The sequence below is a fragment of the Mustela putorius genome, unplaced genomic scaffold (genome assembly GCF_011764305.1).
Source record: "Mustela putorius furo isolate JIRA1106 unplaced genomic scaffold, ASM1176430v1.1 tig00003845_pilon_pilon_pilon, whole genome shotgun sequence".
In the NCBI taxonomy this organism is placed as follows: domain Eukaryota; kingdom Metazoa; phylum Chordata; class Mammalia; order Carnivora; family Mustelidae; genus Mustela; species Mustela putorius.
In genome coordinates, this window is record NW_025421998.1 from 97,331,600 (window position 1) to 97,352,689 (window position 21,090).

Genomic DNA, 21,090 nt, shown 5'->3' on the forward strand with positions numbered 1-21,090 from the left:
ATGGGACCAGGGAGGGAGACAAACTGAGGAGACTCTTAATCTCACAAAACAAACTGAGGGTTTGGGATTAGGGATAGGGTGGTTGGGTTATGGACACTGGGGAGGGTGTGTGCTATGGTGAGTGTTGCGAAATGTGTAAGCCTGATGATTCACATACCTATACCCCTGGGGAAAATAATACACTATATGTTAAGAAAAATAAATAAATAAAAATCACAATTCATACCCATTAGGATACCTATTACAAAGCAAAATAATAATAATAATTATATTATTATTATTAATTATAATAATTATATTATATTATTATTATTAATTATAATAATATAATTATTATTATTATTATTATTATTTCAACTCTGACCTCTCGTCTGCATCACTAACATCGAAATGGACATCAGTACCGCAATAGATGTAAACAGGATTCCAATCTATTATATTTGGTGTTTCATTTTCTCTTTATGGTGATAGGACATTATAATGTAGAAGATATCTTCACTGTTACCTTCCCCTGTTGACTAATCGTGTAATAATTCTGTAATTCCCTCATCTACTCAGTCCTTCTGTGCTCCGTGCATTTAATACCCTCAAGTTTAACCGTTCTTGCTTTCCCTGCATATGATCCTTTAAGCACCCTGTTAAAAAGTTTCATATTGCTCTCTCAATATTGGTAACAACAGAAGGACAAAAATTGCCTTTCTCACAGTCCAGAACAACAACAACTTCAGCTAACCAGCAATACCATCACCTCAAATTTAAGATCTGTATTAGTTTCTTTTCATAACTGGTCTTAGCAAAAAATTTTCTGTAGTTATTACTGGCTATAACTGTGCTATGAAGGATTATATCATCATCCAATAATCTAATTAAACATGTCGTTAGTAAATTTTCACTGTTGTATAAAAGGCATGTGAACCTGAGCCCTACTGCAAGCTCTTCTGTTTTAGGACAGAATTCTCTTCATAATGAGGACTTTATATTAGTTAAGACAAGTTAGATTGCAGTTGACAGTGTGGTAGATTGCAAATATAGCCATAATTCTCCACCAATCTTAAGATTAGGCTCCTTTAAATTGTGATTTTTAAGTTCTATGCATCAAGAATTGGAATTTGGGAGATGCCTCAGTGGCTCAGGTAATGATTCCACAGTCCTGGGATGGAGTTCCACATCAGGCTCTTTGCTCAGAAGGGGGTTTGCTTCTCCCTCTGCCCCTCCCCCTGCTTGTGCTCTCCCTTGTGCATTCTCTCTCTGACAAATGGATAAATAAAATCTTTTTTAAAATGCCAAACTGTGGAAAGAACCAAGATGCCCTTCAACGGACGAAGGGATAAGGAAGATGTGGTCCATATACACTATGGAGTATTATGCCTCCATCAGAAAGGACGAATACCCAACTTTTGTAGCAACATAGACGGGACTGGAGGAGATTATGCTGAGTGAAATAAGTCAAGCAGAGAGAGTCAATTATCATATGGTTTCACTTATTTGTGGAGCATAACAAATAGCATGGAGGACATGGGGAGTTAGGAGAAGGAGTTGAGGGAAATTGGAAGGGGAGGTGAATCATGAGAGACTATGGACTCTGAAAAACAATCTGAGGAGTCTGAAGTGGCGGGGGCGGTGGGAGGTTGGGGGAACCAGGTGGTGGGTATTGGAGAGGGCACAGATTGCATGGAACACTGGGTGTGGTGCAAAAACAATGAATACTGTTATGCTGAAAATAAATTTAAAAACATTTTTAAAAATTAAAAAAAAAAAAAAAACAAAAAGAATTGGAATTTGGGGCACCTGGGTGGCTCAGTCACTTAAGTTTCCGACTCTTGATCTCAGCTCAGGTCTTGATCTCAGGGTCATGAGTTGAAGCCCTGCACTGTGCTCCCTGCTGGGTATAGAGTGTACTGGAAAGAAAAGAAAGGAAGGAAGGAAGAAAAGAAGGCAGGCAGGCAGGCAGCCGGAATTTATTTCTACATGCTTTGGCTTTGTGACTTCTTTTCCCAAGGGAATGGTGTTAGATAGAACAGTATAGAAGTCCCAAGCCTAGATTTCAGGTGGCCCTGCTCTCTTCCTTTCCTTCTTCTAGAGACCTTCTAGCTGTAATTTGAACAAGCACAGACTAGCTTTCTGGAGGTAGAGAAACTATATGGTGCACAGAAAAGGCATCCACCAGAAGCTGTCCTAGTCTAACTAGGGATTAGCTGATGTTTTATGTGACTACAAAGATGTGGAGGCAAGTGCAGCCAACATCAGAGTGCCTTCCTAATGTTAGATCAGCAGACTTGCCCAGTTGACTCACAGAGTCGTAAGCAATAATAAAATGTTTTAAGACAGAAGGTTTTATGGCGCATGTTAAGCAATGAAAGCTAACTGACTCAGGTAGAAAGAAACCCAAGAAAAGGGGAAAAATTACTGTAATCTTAGGGAGATACAATATCAGGTACAGGAATGTCAGTGAGGAATGCCCCTTGGGAATGACCAGAACCAGGTGTCAGATGTTCTTAGGACTCTTCTGTGTATGCGTCAACTAAGGCTAGGGTTACATTGCACAAAAGACAGCTCCTTGGAAACACTACTGAGAACACCGCCAGAAAAAGAGGTTTAGGAAAGAAAATCACTATCACAAAATCTTGTTCAGATATGAGAAGACCTGTGGTGTTGGTCACAGATAATTCATTATCCATTAATATCCATCCTTGCTACTATACAGACCACCCCTGTGGTTCCTGATATATATTTCTATTATACCATCCTCTGATGTGAACCTGCCTATGTATCTGAATTTCCTCTCTCACCTAGTTCCATACTTTAATACTCTTCCAACTCCCAACTGATTTTGGCAGAAGAAAGTTTCTCATACCATATGTGATAATCTTTCATGGTAGCAAAATCTAGAAAATAGAAGGATCCCTTTTTAATATTCAAGAGTCTAGAATCCATGGAACTGAAGAAAATAAAATTACCTACTATGTGCAAGGTAGCCAGTTGAAGGAAATATACACATTCTTTGAATGCTTTGTCAATTTATGTTCTGGCTCAACTAATTTTCACCAAGCATATGTTTCATAAAATTCATGTAAATCCAGGAAAAAATAAAGAAAAATTTTTAAGTGTAATACCTGAATGAATCACTGACTACATTCTTCCTGAAAATGAGTGAGTTATCGAGCTTGCTGAGGTGTGACCTAAAAAAGTATGTTAAATTGTTTTATTATAAAATATATTTGTTACACAAAACCAAGCAAGAATAGAAAGACATTTTTAAAATTCCCATTATTCATGAACTTTAGATTTGAAAAATTTTAGGTTAAAAATGATAGTTAAGGGGTGCCTGGGTGTTTCAGTGTGTTAAGCTGCTGCCTTCGGCTCAAGTCATGATCTCAGGGTCCTGGAATTAAGCCCCGCATCAGGCTCTTTACTCAGCAGGGAGCCTGCTTCTCTCTGTCTCTCTCTCTCTGTCTACTTGTGCTCTTTCTCTGTCAAATAAATAAAATCTTTTAAAAAATGATAGTTAAATTTATCTCTAAACTTAAACACAAAATCAAACCTTTGAATCTATTATGTTTCTGATAGGGTATGAATAAAGATTGCATTTTTGGTGGCTCCATCGATGTTAATGAATGGTAGTCACTCTTGTGCAATTCAAGGATGGTAATCAATTTTCAAAAGAGTAAGGTATTCCTAGATTAGACGGTTCTGAAAAGATACATGTTGCATGTTTTTTATTTCATTTTGGAATTGATGATCCATCTAGAAAATAATAAAATAATAAAAATATATTCTATACATACTTGTACTCTAGAGGGTTCATTTCATATTATTTTTAAATGATCAGTTTCATCTAATGTTTTTTTACAAGATCAATTTTTACAATGTACAGTAATTTCAAATTGCTTAAATAAACAATGAGAAGTTTGTGACAAAAATTGAATGTATTATATATGTTGTAAAATCCTACTTCCAGCTTGAGCATATACATTCACAAAATAAATAAACAGACACAATACTACTTAATATTGCTTTCCTCTTTGTGAATATTTTCTGTTTATCTGTTAGTTCATTCATACATCATTATACATTACATATAATGTGTTATAATGTATATTTGTGTAATTATACACACATTATACATCAAAGCATATATCCTTCAAGTAATTTGAACAAACTTTTTTTCAAAAATTTGAAAAAAAAAGTACTTTGTTAAACAAGTGGGTTTTTTCCTTTTTTTTTTTTTTTTTTTTTTTTTTTTGAGAGAAAGAGAGTATGAGTAAGGAGAGAGAGAATCTTAAGGAGGCCCCAAGCTTAGTGCAAAGCCCAGGGTGGGGTTTGATCTCACAACCTGAGCCGAAATCCACAGTCAGTGGATTAAGTGACTGAGACACCCTGGCACCCCAAAACTAGTGGAATTTCTAATCAAAGTTATTTCACTGCTAATTTTATCCAAAACCACAGTGTTTAGAAACAGGAATCTGGGAACTCCGTGTGTGCAGTGTTGCTGAGACCTACTGTCATCGGACTCTTACTCTCTTGGAGGCCAAACTCTGCCTTTTGGGGCAATTCTTACGTAGGAGAGGATTTCTTATCTTTCCTTCAGAAGTAGAGAATCTCCACATTTTCCTCCCCTCAGCCGGTGGCAAACATTTTCTGGATTTTGTTTTGTCTTACTTTCCTCTCCTCTAGCCACGTAGGATCTTCCCATGTGCTCACAGAGACTGCTGCCCTTCCCCGATAGCTTAAAGTGTGTGTTCTGTAGAGAAGAACTATCCGTCTGGGCCATTTTTCTTCCTTCAGTGTCAGTAAATTTTATGCTTTAGGCCTACCATAGAGGGAGGCTTTCTTCAGTGCCTGTCTCACCCCTAACCATCGTCCTAAGTAGCCAGTAGAGATCTATGAAGAAAGCCTGCCAAAGCACCCTAACTCCTTTTGTGTCTGAAGTTCACAGGGCTTCTGTTGTCTCCACACTCAATGTTTAGCACCCTTTAAAGTATTGTGTCTACATTATTTTCATCCAATCATGTTGTGCTTGGTGTCCATTGGCTCATGCTCTGCCAATGTCGGTGTTCCATTTCTCTTTGAAGAGGGTGTTTTTGTTTTTGTTTTTTTCCCCAAGAATTCAGGCTACTTGCTTACACTGAAACCTTTGTTCTTCAATAATCCAAAGAAAACTAATTATTTTTAATCCAGCTTTTTCTCGTTGTGAGGGCAGCAGTGACGGGTCTTACCAGCTTTCCACATCCTTCGTGAAAGTGAACCCAGGAAGACAATTTTAAGACTTATTCCACTAAGTTTCTTAGAGGACCCCAGTTAGATTAAACCCCTATTGCCCACAGCATAATACCTACTCTTCGATGACCCTTTACCGATATTTCAAACTTTCCTGTCACTTTCTCCACTCCTCACATCTTTACGGGATTTCCTCCTCCATAAAAAATACCATCACTGGTGGGTGGAAAGGATTTGGCTTAATATCAGCAGTAAATTAATCAGCTATCTCTCTAACACTGTTCTAAAATCATTTGTTGGATATATTGCCTGGCCCTCCATATTCCTGAACTGTGTATTATTTCTTATAATTCTGTCATAAATCATATTCTCTTTTACTTAAAATTTTATGTATATAAAGACCTATAGGAAAGATGTTTCTGAGTTAAATAAGAATTTCATTTAACTATAAGCACAGACCTTAAAAACAACCCATTCCACCAAATTCTCGTATAAATAGCTACGTCAGAAAAAGGCTATGCACTAGGAAAAAATATGTAACATGTTTTCTATAAATTTCATGGATTATGGCAGCAAGCACATAAACCTGAGTTTTGGCATTGAATTTTTTTGACAAGAGGCTCAGAGCTCAACTCTTTTATCTGAAGTTCTCTGGCCTTGAAAATATAGTCCTATGTTGTGAGAAAGGAACTTCCCAGAATGTTGTAAATGCATTTTGGCTTGAAATAGATCTGAAAAGGTCTAGGAATAGATTGTCTGGGCTTTAGAATTCTATCCTTAAAGTTAGATAAAATAAAGAATGAGAAACAAAAATAACTTTAGATTTCCAAAAAATATTTTTGGGTAAATTATCTCTTATATCTTAATGTAGAACTTGTATTTAAAGGGGCGCCTGGGTGGCTCAGTGGGTTAAGCCTCTGCCTTTGGCTCAGGTCATGATCTCAGGGTCCTGGGATCAAGTCCCGCATCGGGCTCTCTGCTCTGCAGGAAGCCTGCTTCCTCCCTCTCTCTCTGCCTGCCTCTCTGCCTACTTGTGATCTCTCTCTGCCAAATAAATAAATAAAATCTTAAAAAAAAAAATAAAAACTAAGACTTATTTAGAATGAATGTTTTGAGATTCAGAAAATATCCTACCTATTTCTAATTTTAAACAGTGTATGGCTGGGGCACCTGGGTGGCTCAGTGGGTTAAGCCTCTGCCTTTAGCTCACTTCTCATGATCTCAGAGTCCCAGGATCAAGCCCTGCATCAGGCTCTCTGCTCAGCAGGGAGCCTGCTTTCCTCTCTCTCTCTGCGTGCCTCTCTGCCTACTTGTGATCTCTGTCAAGTAAATAAATTTAAAAAAAAAAATCTTTAAAGAAAATAGTGTATGGCTACAATAATTTATTAAAAATCTGACCAGGGCACCTGGATGGCTCAGTGGGTTAAAGCCTCTGCTTCAGCTCAGGTCATGATCCCAGTGTCCTGGGATCAAGGCCTGCACCGGGCTTTCTGCTCAGCAGGGAGCCTGCTTCCCTTCCTCTCTCTCTGCCTGCCTCTCTGCCTACTTGTAATCTGTGTCTGTCAAATAAATAAATAAATAATATTAAAAAAAAATCTGACCAAATTATGGCTATACCTTTCTTCCATCTGAAGTCTGCCTGAAATCTAGATATAATTTTAATGTAATTATTTATAAGAGAATTAAGAAGAGTATTTGATTTTGCTTCGCTTGGCTTAGCTTAGAAAGCAAATCAAACTTTTAAGTAGAAGAACATTTTGTTGCTTATATAATCAGGCATTTCCATAATGACCAAATAGATTTAGAGTCATAGGGAGAACTGGCAGTTGATAATTTGGAGAGAAGCACCGGATCTCACTTCCTGTGATTTACAAAACTAATAAATTTCCTGATTTTTAGGGAGAATTAATTTTTTTTGGTACAACAAACACTGACTATTTGCATCAACTCTTCAGTTGGAAAATTTAAAATAATTTTAAAGGAACTAGAAGATAATTAATAACTATATTTTATTTCTTAAATATGGCTTATTAGTTTTCCTCATCGTGTACATCCCATTTCACATAATTTAAATACATGATCCAGCCATAGATTACTCTTTCTCTTGAGGCTAATGATAAAATCTGAATTGATACTGAACATTCTGCTACAACAAAAGAAAAACACAGCAGAAGGGCAAAAATAAGTGGCAAAAACATAGACTTTTTCATCCTCTATGTCAAGTTATTCCTCATCTGAAAACAGATTTTGTAATGTGATTTATTCTTATCAAAATGGAATAAAAAATATATTTAATATCATGAATGTAAGTTTCTCACTGGAGATTTAATTTTGCCTTCATTATCCGCACAAAATTATTGTACTGATTTTTACTATTTTTTTAATTTTTATTTTTACTATTTTATTTTATTATTTTTTTAAAGATTTTATTTATTTATTTGGCAGACAGAGATCACAAGTAGGCAGAGAGGCAGGCAGAGAGAGAGGAGGAAGCAGGCTTCCTGCTGAGCAGAGAGCCCGATTTGGGACTCGATCCCAGGATCCTGAGATCATGACCTGAGCCGAAGGCAGAGGCTTCAACCCACTGAACCACCCAGGTGCCCTTATTTTTACTATTTTAATAATGAGCTTTGCATCAAAGACAAAAAGGACAGCACTAATAATGGTGATGGTACAGCATAAAGAACTAGAGAGAAACATAGAGAAACAAATTTAAATGGTTATGAAAATTACTATGTTGCTTACCTATATACATTTAAACATGGAATGACTGAAAAATAATTTACCCTAACCTTACAAAAGCTCCCTGTGTTACATTCTGAAAATCATTTTCTGCAATTAAGTGAGTTCATGTTCCCACAGAGAATTTATGAAGCAGGACAAGTTACATGAAACAAAAAGAAACAAAAAAACCACTTTGGGTATTACATAAAAAAGGTCTGATTTAGAATTAACTAAATATAAAAACAAATGATACATCCAATTTTGTAACTCTTCTGTCAACAAGCAGAGAGAAGTTTCTGTATTTGTGTTTCACAGTAAGGGGATGAATTAATAGGAAAGAGAAGACTGGCTGAGCCAGTCAAACATCGAAAATTTTCACACCCATAAATATATGAACACACACCAGGACACACAGAGATCCATACACAAAATACTATTTTGGGAATTAAGTATTAAACCAGTTTGTTAACTGCATAATGATCATCTATATAATAATATCTAAAATAGTCATTCTTTAAAGTTATATATCAGAAATTAGCTATAGTGAATATTTTTCTCATAGCAACATGTGTTTTTCATAGTAACACAGCATTTGTTACACCTATAATTTTAAAATTTTTGTCACTATTTACCTAATATCTCTTTATTCTTAAAATCATTGGTGATACAGATCATAGTCATGTCTGTCCATCATTACCTCAATGTGTAGCCTAGTGCCTACAACATGTGGACACTTAATAGGTATCTACTGAATAAATCTGAATGTTTAAAGAAATTAAAGGATGTGTTCTTGAATGCATCACAGTTTTCCAAACAGTGATAGAAATATAAATAATTTTTCTTGGTATAAGATCAGCACTGAGCTCTAGGTTAAAATTCATTGTTCAGTAGATATTTCTAACAGAATACCTCACAACTCAAGACAGTAAAGTAACTAAAGTCTTTGGATTAAATTTGAGATGCTTATGACTCAAGAAAAATGAACAACTACTTTTCTACTTTCACAGTATAAAAAGGAAATATTGCTATGAAAACAGCATGAGTTTTTGTAAGTACTAGGTATTATTCCCCTTTAAGGAAATATTATTCTCACTATTATATAGTGATTGAAATGTTCAGTTATTATCTTGACTGTATGTACATGTATGTGTATATATGTATATATATCTATGCACATATATATATGTGTGTGTGTGTGTGTGTGGCATCTATCATTTGCTTACAGCAACTTAATATTCAATGACCAAAACAGAAATCCTCAAAGAATGAAGTTTGACTTCTAGCAGACTAAGCAGACAATGACCAATAAACATAATCAATAAGTTGTATGTCAGAACGTGTCACGTACTACAAAAAGGTAGAGTTGGATTGAGAGTTCAGTATTGGGGGGAAAAGGCTTCAGTTTTTAAAAAGATAGTGAGACAACTTCAAGAAGGTTCATTTGGACACAAACTTGTAGACAGTGAGGGTGTCAGCCATGTGAATATTCAGGAGGAGTCTACGGCCATACCACCCTGAATGCGCCCAATCTCGTCTGATCTCGTGAATATTCAGGAGGATAGGCCAAGTAAAGTAAAGCCAGAGCAAAGGCCCCATGTTTTGTAAAAGCAACCATGATGTAAACAGGGAAGCCTACATGGCTGGAATTGGGTGAATCAGCGCAATCATGTGGGAACTTCTGTACTTTTTAAATCTTCTGAGATATTTTTCTTAGTTGTTAAGACACTGATAAAAAGAATTAAAGCTATATATTTTCTTCTAAATTATTTAATATTCAATTTTGTTTGTATGTCTCATACACTTATAAAACACCAGCAGTATTCTAAAAGAACTTATTTCTGATGTTTCTTCCATAAGTCATAGAGGTTCATAGGATTTTCTTTCACAGCATCCTGTCTTTTAACTGATACTATCTTCAATCAAACTTACATCCTCCTCTAACAATCCAAATTTATCTCAGAGTTTCCTGTTTGGCGATGGTCGGGTAAGAACAGAACAGCATAGCTGTCTTACACTTTTTTGTCTCCCTAATTACTCTTACCAGTTTAACCATCAAGACTTGCTCAGGTATTCTCTAAAAACAGTCTTTTTTCATTCTCAGTTCTAATTCTTTAGTGCAGTTTTTATCCCGTAACACTCTATCATAACAGCCTTCATAAGCCTCCCAGCTTCCCGTTCACAGTCCACTTCTTTTTTTTTTTTTTAAAGATTTTTTATTTTATTTATTTGACAGAGAGACATCACAAGTAGACAGAGAGGCAGGCAGAGAGAGAGAGAGGAGGAAGCAGGCTCCCTGCTGAGCAGAGAGCCTGATGCGGGACTCGATTCCAGGGCCCTGAGATCATGACCTGAGCCGAAGGCAGCGGCTTAACCCACTGAGCCACCCAGGTGCCCCACAGTCCACCTCTTACACCACTTTCCCATTCACTGCGGTTGAGTGTACCATCTTCCATTAAACTATTCTAGCAGGACAAACTGGTAACTGGTGGAAGGTGTTACAGCAGCTCTTGAATCTCATCATCCATCACTGGCCTCCTCTTCCTTTACTGTCCCCTATTAACTGGGTAGTAATTTAGCCCTGGCTCCAAGTGGGGCTTGGAAGGGCCTCTTCAGCCAGAGCAGCCCCACCCTGGTTGAACTGCCATTTTGTTGTAAAACTTAAATTAACCTTGCCCCCCGCCAGGGGAACTTACTTAAAAGCAAGTCAGGGAAACCAGTCCCAGGTAACAGCCCAAATACAAGGGTGGGTCAGGTCAGGTGGAGACATTCAATCAGTGGGGGCGCATACTGTCTCCAGCTACCAAGGTGATGGGCTAGTTTCCATGGCTACTGTGGGGTGAATTGTAATTCAATTAGCCACCTGTGTGTGGCCAGGCCCAACCACATGGCCTTTGCTCTATAAAAGTTAGTCTGGAAAGCAAGGAGGGGTCGTCCTCTCTGTAAGGGGCGGCCCCAACTGGTGTGTTTGACCGTCAGTCTGATTCTTGATGCTTGGCACGAAATAAAGCTTTGCTTGACCTTCACTTTGTATCAGTCTCGCTCCTTTGACCATGGACCCATTGGACCCATTATTGGGGGACCCAACACTGGGGACCCAACAGGGCTAACTGTATGTTAACACACACCAGCTTGGTATTTTTAGTGGCTTTTCAATATTCTTAAGCCAAAATGCTCACTTCTAGTGCTGACCGAAGCAGGAGAAAAGTAATGAGAAACCAGATCTATGACCATATTTAAGAGACAAGATTGTAAAGGTGAGAATAATTGTTGGGTGGGAAATCTGCAGGATAAACAGAGTTAGGAAGTAAAGGTTGATGCAACACACCAAAAAGTGACATCATTTCCTAGGGAAACCAAAGAAGAGCAAGGTGCCCAGGTGTTTCAGAAGAAAAGACAACATCTTTTTCCAGCAAAGATTGGATTACATTTGTTTGCAGTGATTTTATGAATAAGGTATATAAAATATCCCATAGCTTGAAATGTCAAAGATATAAAAATATCAAATCTATGAAAAGGAAAGTCTAGAATGGAAGAGGTATAGCTGTGCCATTGTCATATTCCATTAAAATTTAACTGAACTTGAATTAAATGTCTAAAGAAAAGGTTGAATTAAGTTATAGAAAGACATAGACAGAGTTACTTTCCATTCACATAAAAGAGAAATCAGTTTCCAAGAGGTGGATGATTTTTTATTACATGACTTTTTTTTTACCCCAAATATTCAACCATTCATATCTTAGAACTTAACCCATGATTTATAACCTTCAAATAATTTGTGCTATATAACCAGAGTTATAAAGTTGAATGACTTGGTAAGCTAGCATAATGTCACAAAGACCAGGCTAAGCCACATGGCCTAGATTTGAGAGTCAAGTAAATGTAATTTTACGCAAGACATTTTATCTTCATAGGTCTCACAGATTTACATTTGAAGTGATTATGTTGCTTTGTTGATCTCTAGGGCCCAGTCCTGAATAGTGGCCTTGAGAACAAAGAAAGAAAAAAAAAAGTGTGTGTGTGTGTGTGTGTGTGTGTGTATTCTTTATATGTATATATTAAAAGCCACACAATTCAATTGGAAAGTATAACACAGCTCACTTACTTCAATTATTTGTATTAAATCAAGGATTTGTGGATCTGTGGTCAGGCAATTCTCCCAAGGTCATTGTTACATGTAATGTTCACTTTATGTGAAACCAAACAGTAATTTAAGGAGCTCCAGAGTATGTGACTCCATTACAAAAATTTACTTGGCTGCATTTGTTACAATTAAGAATGAGAAAAAATTAATGTTTCCTGCAGAACATTAGTTTCTGAAAATGCTAAACACACAAATACTTCTGTTGTTTTTCCTATCCTATCAACATGGTCATAATTAAGTTACTGCCTTAAATTCAATATGGAAAAAACAATTCAGTATGGATGGCATGCATATTCATGAAAGTGATCTAAGTCTCCTCAACAGGAGGATAGAATATATATCTTATAATTTTTTTGTCAATTATTAAGTTAAATACATTAAAAATAGACATGTATATAAAGTTTTTATAACTGGGGTAAAAACTATGTGCAAAAATACTATGTTACATTCTTGACTATATTACAAAGTTAAAATACAGAATTTAAAAAGATTATTTTAATATAATTTTAATGATTTTTGGAAGCATGTGGTCTGAAACTCTCTCTCTCATTCTCTCAGCTCTCTATGGGGAAGATTCAAACAAAAGCCATAAGGAAAATCTTAAATAACTGGGCCACAAACCCAACCCACAGAACACTTCTGTGGCAAGAAGAATTCTAAGATGGACCCACCCATGAGCTCCACTTTCTGTTATTACATCCATGATTGGTATACATTATATGATAAAAGATATTTTGCAGATGTAATTACTGTTACTAATCAATTGACCACAAGATCAACAGATTATCTGGGTGGATCAAGACTAATCAGATGAATCCTTTAAAAGCAGTATTAAAAAGCAGTATTTCTCAGGCTGATAATGAAAGAGGAAGTAAGAGAAATCTAAGTTCACGAAGGATATTATGAGAGAGAAAGAGGGAGGGAAAGAGATTTCATTGCTGGTTGAAAGATGGAGGAGGTTTATGGAAAGAAATAGAGTCAGTTCTAGAAGCAGAGAATGATCCTAGTTGACATGCAACAAGAAAATGAAGTCCTAGTTCCATGACAGATCTGTACTGAATTCTACCAAATAACCTAAAGGAACTTGAAAATAGATTCTTTCCCAAAGCCCCCCCAAAGTAAGAGGCTATTCCAGTGACATTTGGGTCTCAAACTTGTGAGACATTAGGCAGAGCACCCAGTAATGCCCACTCAGACTTTTGACCTACAGAACTATGCAATAATAAATGGGTGCTATCTTAAGTTGCTAAGTTTGTGGAAAATTGTCAGGCAAAAATAGGAAACTACTATTACATCTACAGCCTCAGATACCACATACAAAAATAATCAGTAAATTAATTAGAAATCTAAGGGGGGGGGAAGCTCCCTTTAAAAAAAAAAAGTATGGGAAAATGTCTTATAACTTCAGATTTTTTTTTTAAAGATTTTATTTATTTGACAGACAAATCACAAGGAGGCACAGAGGCAGGCAGAGAGAGAGGGAAGCAGGCTCACTGCTGAGCAGAGAGCCCAATGTGGGGCTCGATCTCAGGACCCTGAGATCATGACCTGAGCTGAAGGCAGAGGCTTAACCCACTGAGCCACCCAGGCGCCCCATATAACCTCAGATTTTTTAAAAAAGATTCTTAAAGAGAAAAATTAAGAAACACAAAAACTAAGGAAAACATTAATAAATTTGAGTACACTGAAAATATAAAAAAAAAGTTATACTCAAAGTAGAAAGACAAATTATACTCTGTAAGAAGACAATTTAAACATATATTTAAAATGATCATTTTGTGATTATAATACATTTTTTTAATATAATTTTTTATTTTTGGTTTGGGAGAAGGGGGTGGTATTATGGACATTGGGGAGGGTATGTGCTTTGGTGATTATAATACATTTAAAGACATGAAAAATCATTAAAAGTCAATCCAATTGAAAAATTGGAAAATCATGTAGAAAGAGAAATTATATAAAAACTGTATTGGTTTCTATCTACATGAAAATTGCTCAATATCAGAAATGGAGAAATGCGATTTTTTTAGAAAGTGATATGCTATTTATGCCCACCATATTGACCAAAATTAAAGTCTTTTGATGTGAAATAGTCGGGATATCAAAGAAAAACCTATATGATATTTTGGAAACTGAATTATTATACTTACTTTGGAATCTAATTTGAGATTATCTAACAATGTTGAAGGTACCAATTTCCACTAGTAAACTATCTTATTTCTAGGTTACTCCTAAGAGCAACTCTGACATAGGTTCATGTGGAGAATTCCAACTTTGCTTCTAGTGAAAAATTGTTGCCTTCTTAAATTGTGATCTTCCAGCAGAATGTGTAAAATAGGGATGCTATTAAGGTACAAGCACAAGACCCTGTTCATTTTAAGTAAGTCTCAAGATCCTAAAATTCTGAATACATTATTTTTGAGCATTCCATGGGATTTTTTCCCTGTTTCTCTTTTAAATACAACTTTTCTAACATTAAGCCAGACACAAAAACATAAACACACACATATGCGCGCGCACGCGTGCCTCTTACCAACAACATATTTATCTGGCAAATAAAAGTATAATGCCACATAAATATAATTTTAAGAGGTATTCTGGGAAAGCTTTTCTCAAATCATGAGTCACAGCACCAAAGATTCATCACAGGACTTCCTCCTTTCCCTAATTATTCATGAAGGATAAAGGGTGGCATTGGGTATGGGTTAAATTGGTCTTTATTTGAATTATCTGAATTAGAAATACTTTGGACAATGGTCCATAAGAGTAATGGCAATTCTTGCTTAACAACCAACAATCTTTAGTAGCTCAAATATTACCAAAAAATATTGTTTTGAGACAAGGTCTTATTTTTTACTATTTTACTATTTTTTTTGTTTAAGGGATTAAACTCATGACCCTGAGACCAGATCAAGACCTGAGCTGAGATCAAGAATCAGACACTTAAACAACTGAGCCACCGAGGTGCTCCTGAGAGAAGGTTTTATTGAGGGAAGGTGAAGAGAGCTTTGGAAAGAAATTTTGAAAAATAAGGCAACTTTTAAAAATATAATTAAATGCAGGGTGAGAGGCACCAGTGACTCAGTAGGGACATGTCCTTTTTCAGGGCGTTTGCACTCTTTCTTCTTTTTATGGCCTCCTTTACCCACGTTTACTCCAGCGGAGGTATTTTGCTCTTAATCAACTCCTACTTCTTCATACAGAGTATAACAAGAACCAAAGCTGAATACTTCTATGTCAATGCCACCCAACTCCTATTCAAGGGAACCAAGGCTAAGAGTAAGAAGAAAAAGAGTAAAAAGAAGAAGGAAATAAAAAAGAAAGAAAGAAAAAGATGAAGAAACTCAACTCGGTATTGTTGTAATCTGTTGGACCATAACAAACTTCAGTGAAATTTCAGGGACCAGAGCTACTGAAATGGATAAAGGAATGTACATACAACACTTGAGAATGGATGTTTTTCTACTGGGAGCACCACATAAAGAAAATGATGAGGGCCCTAGTCCTTCAGAGCAGTTTACAACTATCATCCTGCCTGATTCCTGAATTACACTGAAATCTGGCTGTGTCTCCATTGATACCTTGGTATCAGTGTATGTGGACTTGTTATGGGGTTGCAACTGGACCAAAACAACAATGGAAACTGGTCTTTTAGGATGAGAAAAAGGTTTTATTGGCCTCAAATAGCTGCTTTAGTAGATGCAATGAAGCAGGCAATATGGAGGCAAAAAGTAAAAACATCAGGAGAAGAAGATAAAGCTTAGATCCCGTGCTGAAAGAGAAACTAAGAAAAAAGATGATATTCCAGAAGAAGACAAAAGAAATGCTAGATAATGTGACATCAGTTGTGCAAAGAAATGTCAGAGTTTCTAAGACCACAAACTTAAAATAAGTAAAGAAGACAGTAAAATTCTCAAAAGGCCTAGAATGATGGATTTTTCATCAATCACTTCTGGACAGAACAAAACTGAAAGCTGATAGATACTGCAAATGACCAGAATTTTTGTTTGTCTCTTTTTGTTTGTTTTTCTCTGAATAAAATAGTCAGTGGAAGTGTTTTACAGGATACACACACACACACACACACACACACAATACACAAAATTAAATGTGAACATTTATATTCATCCTAGAGTATTTTATTAGCTGGCTCCAAATTTTTCAAGTTATCCTAAATAAAATTCAGAGTTTAAAACTTGTTTCTTTCCTCCACCCATGGAGGGTTCTTAGTAAGGTACTTAAGATCTACTTTATGAGAATTCATATTCTTGGAGTAGATAGATTTCTATTTCTCCTGATAATTATAGCTAAAACCCCTGAAGACACATTTTTCCCCCTGGGTTTATATAGGTTTTAAATATATAAAGGAAACCTAAAAAGAATTTGAAAGGTAGGAAGAAGGCAGAAAAAGCTAGGAATCTTGACCCTTGAGAAATGATATGTGATTATTTTCCTAGGATTTCTTTATAACAAGTATAAACAAGACTGGGTGCTATAGAGAAACTGGCAACATAGAAAAACCAAGAAACATAGAAAAAAAAAAATCTCTCATGGTGTTACTTGAGTCATGTGAAAGCAGTGTTTCTACCCCCACCCAATAGTAACAAAATGCCCCTCTTGTCCCCACTGGGGTGATACCAAGGAGGCTGACTGAAAAGGTGGGACTTTCCCTACATTTTGGAAGTAATGACCCCCATTCACACAGCATCTGTGGAAGCAGTGTCAAGAGCAGTAACAAAGGAGTGGTACTGAGAGAAGGCTAGTGGGGGGTCTAAACGCTTAACCTGGCCCAACAGTAATGATGGTCCTCTGCCCACCACCTCAGGATATCAATGGAAGCTGAGCAGGAAACGTGGACTTCCATTCACATATGAAAGTAACAGGCATTTTTTTGTTCCTTCTTGAAACAACTGTATTAAAAATTAGAGTGTCTCATAAAATAAACAGACAGCCTTATTAAAGAAATAGAAGATATAAACAAGAAACAAATGGAAACTGAAAGACCTAAAACCACAGTAACAAAAATTTTTAAACCCAATGGATGGATTTCACACAATGAATAGGACAGAAGAATAATTATTAGACTGGAAGATAGAATAGAAATTACCTAACATGGAGGACATTGGGAGATGGAGAGGAGAAGGGAGTTGGGGGAAATCGGAGGGGGGAACAAGCCATGAGAGACTGTGGACTCTGAGAAACAAACTGAAGGTTTTGGAGGGAAGGGGGTGGGGGGGTTGAGTGAGCCTGGTGATGGGTATGATGGAGGGCAAGTATTGCATGGAGCACTGGGTGTGGTGCATAAACAATTTTGGAACACTGAAAAAAAATAAAATAAAATTTAAAAAACTTAAAAGAAAAAGAAATTTTTCAGAAAGAAAATGTACTTTAAAACAAAAGAAAACAAAACAAAAACAAAAAAAAGGACAGAGCTGGAGGGACATGTGGGACTATAACAAAAGATCTAAAATCCCAGGAGGAAAGGAGAAGAAAGAAGATGGGGCTAAAAATCCTTCAATAAAATAATGGTTAAGAACTTCTTAAATTTGGCAAAAAACAAACAAACAAACAAACAAAATCCTATGGATTTAAGGAGCTGAGCAAACTCTAATAAGGATAAGTCACAGCAAGATGCATTAAATCCAACTTCTGAAAAATTAAAGACAGAAAACAAATCTTGAAAGTAGCGGTGGAGGGGGCAGAAAACCCACCTTAACTCTAGCGGAAAATTAATTCTAATGAAAACAGAAAAGAAAGGACAGTAATAAAGAGGCACTGTATTTCCAAGTTACGAACTAAAGAACTATCAACCCAGAATCTTATATTCAGTGAAAATACACTTTAGTAAAGAAGGGAAAAGTCAAGATATAATTGGATGAAGGAAAACTAGAATTTGTCATCTATATGTATATATATTCATGCCATACACACATGTACACACACACACTGAGAGAATGGCTAAAGAAAATTCTCTGAACAGAAAGGAAATTATAATGAAACTTAGAACATCAAAAAGAAAAAAAAAACATGAAAAACATGATAAATAAACATATGGATAAATACAACAAACTTTCTAATTCTTGATATTTATAACTTATACTTGAAATATATATTTATAATATAGTAATAGATTAAATAAGTATATATGTGTAACACCTAGAGTAATTACTGAAAAAGCTACACAAAGGGATACACTCAAAAACAATAGTGCTAAATAAAAAGGGAACTGTAAATTTGTTTAAGGAACCCAAAAGAGAGGCAGAAACAATAAAACAGATAAAAACAAGCAAACAAAAAAACATCAGAAACAGAAAACAAAAAAGCGAAATTGTGGACTTCAGTCCTAAAATTGTCAGTTATTGTATTATACATAGATGTTCTAAATACAGAAGGTAAAAGACAGAACTGCAGAGTGGTTAATGACCTGAAACTAACTAAATGTCTATCTAAGAAACTCATTTCCAGAAAATGAAACAGGGATGTTGAAAGTAAAACCATGGAAACGAATAGATCATGAGCATATTAACCAAAAGGACGCATGAATGGCTATATTAGTCATGTAAAGTAGAACTCAGAACAAAGAAAATTACCAGAGAAAAAGAGGGACATTACATATTGGTAAGAGAATCTATTTACCAAGAAGATAGAGCAATCCTAAATGTGTATGCACCAAACAGAAGTGCTGCAAAATATGTGAAGTAATCACTGATAAACAGAGAGAAGTAGTAGAAAAATGCTCAATTATAGATGGAGAATTCCCTCCTCTCAAGAAATGCTAGAAAAACTAGAGAGAAAATTAGTAAGGATATAGAAGAACACAACAATACCATCAACCAACAGGTATCATAAACATTACAGAAAACTCCATCCCGCAACACCAGAATATACATTATTTTCAAGTTCCTATACAACAAATACCTAAATATACCATATCCTAGGCCATAAAACAAACCTCAGTATATCTGAAATAACTGAAATAATTCAGAATATATACAACTACAATGGAATTGGTCTAGAAATCGAGAATGATAACAGAAAAATCCCCAAACACTTGGCCATTGAACAACATACTTCTAAATAACCCATTCATCAAAGAGCAAATTTCAGAAGAAATTTCTAAAAACTCATCAATGAATGAAATTGAAAACACAACCTATACAAATTTTTAAGACTCAAAGCAATGCTGCAAGGGAAATATATAACACTAACTGCTTACATTAAAAAAAAAAAAAAGTAAAATCCCTAAATAAGAATCTAAACTTTCATTGGAGAAACTAAATATAAGAACAAAATAAACCTTAAAATAAGCAGAAGGAATGGAGTAAGAGCCCGAATTAATGAATTTGAAAAAGCAAAAAGTAAATGAGAAAATCAACAAACAAGCTTCCAGCAATATTGACAAAGAAGAGAGAGAAGACAGAAATTAGCAATATCAACAATGAAATGGGTATCACTACAGACCCCTCATTATTAAAAACAATAGATAATAATAAAAACAACCCTACACAGATAGATTGGACAACTTAAATGAAGTGAAGTAATTCTTTAAAAATAAATAAATAAATAAAATAACTTGGGGCACCTGGGTGGCTCAGTGGGTTAAGCCTCTGCCTTCAGCTCAGGTCATGAGCTCAGGGTCCTGGGATGGAGCCCCGCATCGGGTTCTCTGCTCAGCAGGGAGCCTGCTTCCCCTCTTTCTCTCTGCCTGGCTCTCTGCTTACTTGTGATCTCTGTCTGTCAAATAAATAAGTAAAATCTTAAAAAAAAAAAAACAAAACTTATTAAGTCACCCATTATGAAACAGAAGTTTTTTTTTTTTTTTAAAGATTTTATTTATTTATTTGACAGAGAGAAATCACAAGTAGATGGAGAGGCAGGCAGAGAGAGAGAGAGAGAGGGAAGCAGGCTCCCTGCTGAGCAGAGAGCCCGATGCGGGACTCGATCCAAGACCCTGAGATCATGACCTGAGCCGAAGGCAGCAGCTTAACCCACTGAGCCACCCAGGCACCCTGAAACAGAAGTTTTGAAAAGCTTTATAATTACTAAAGAAATTGGATTCCTAACTTTAAAATCTTCTGAAAAGAAATTTCCAGGTCCAGATAATTTCCCCATAGAATCCTACCAAAATATGAACACTAATTCTACTTGATCTTCCGAAAACAGAATTGAGAACACATCCCAATTAATTTTATGAGTGAATATTACCTTAATACACAAATTTGCCAAAGAATAATGGGGAAAACTATGGACCAATAACTCTCCTGAATACAGATGTCAAAGCCTCTAACAAAACATTATCAAATACATTTCAGCAATCTATAAAAATAATTACATACACTGTCACATAAGGTTTACCTCAGGGATACAAGGATGGGTCAATATTTGGAAAACAATCATTGTAATCCACCTACCATATTATTGGGGTAAAGAAAAAGTAAAAAGATCAGATTAACTGATGTAGAGAAAGTACTGGACAATATTCAACACCTATTCATCAAGACAACAATAACAAACAGAAAGTGAGAATAGCCAGGAATTTCTTCAATTTGATCAAAAATACCAACAATCCTATAATTAATGGCATATTTAATGATGAAAGCCTAAATGCCACCGAACTGCTTTCCACAGTGGTTCAATTACTTCACCTTCTCACCAACAATGTATAAGGATTCAAATTTCCCCTTTCATCATTGTCAACACTTCTTCCCCATTTTTTGTATTTTCTCTACTTTTTATTAGTCTTCCTTTCCTATTTTTTTACTACTCATCAAAAAGTGCTACCTTGTGGTTTTTTATTTTCATTTGCTTAATGACTAATGACGCTGAGCAAGTTTCCATATTCTTTTTTTTTAAAAGATTTTATTTATTTAATTGAGAGAGAGACAGTGAGAGAGAACATGAGCGAGGAGGTCAGAGGGAGAAGCAGACTCCCTATGGAGCTGGGAGCCCGATGTGGGACTCAATCCCGGGACTCCAGGATCATGACCTGAGCTGAAGGCAGTCATCCA

At 35.9% G+C, this 21,090-nt stretch overlaps 1 pseudogene; it reads left to right on the forward strand.

Annotated features, from left to right (window-relative positions):
* Positions 1 to 15,049: 15,049 nt before the first annotated feature.
* On the forward strand, positions 15,050 to 16,158 carry LOC101682560 (annotated as a pseudogene).
* The last annotated feature ends 4,932 nt before the right edge of the window (positions 16,159 to 21,090 follow it).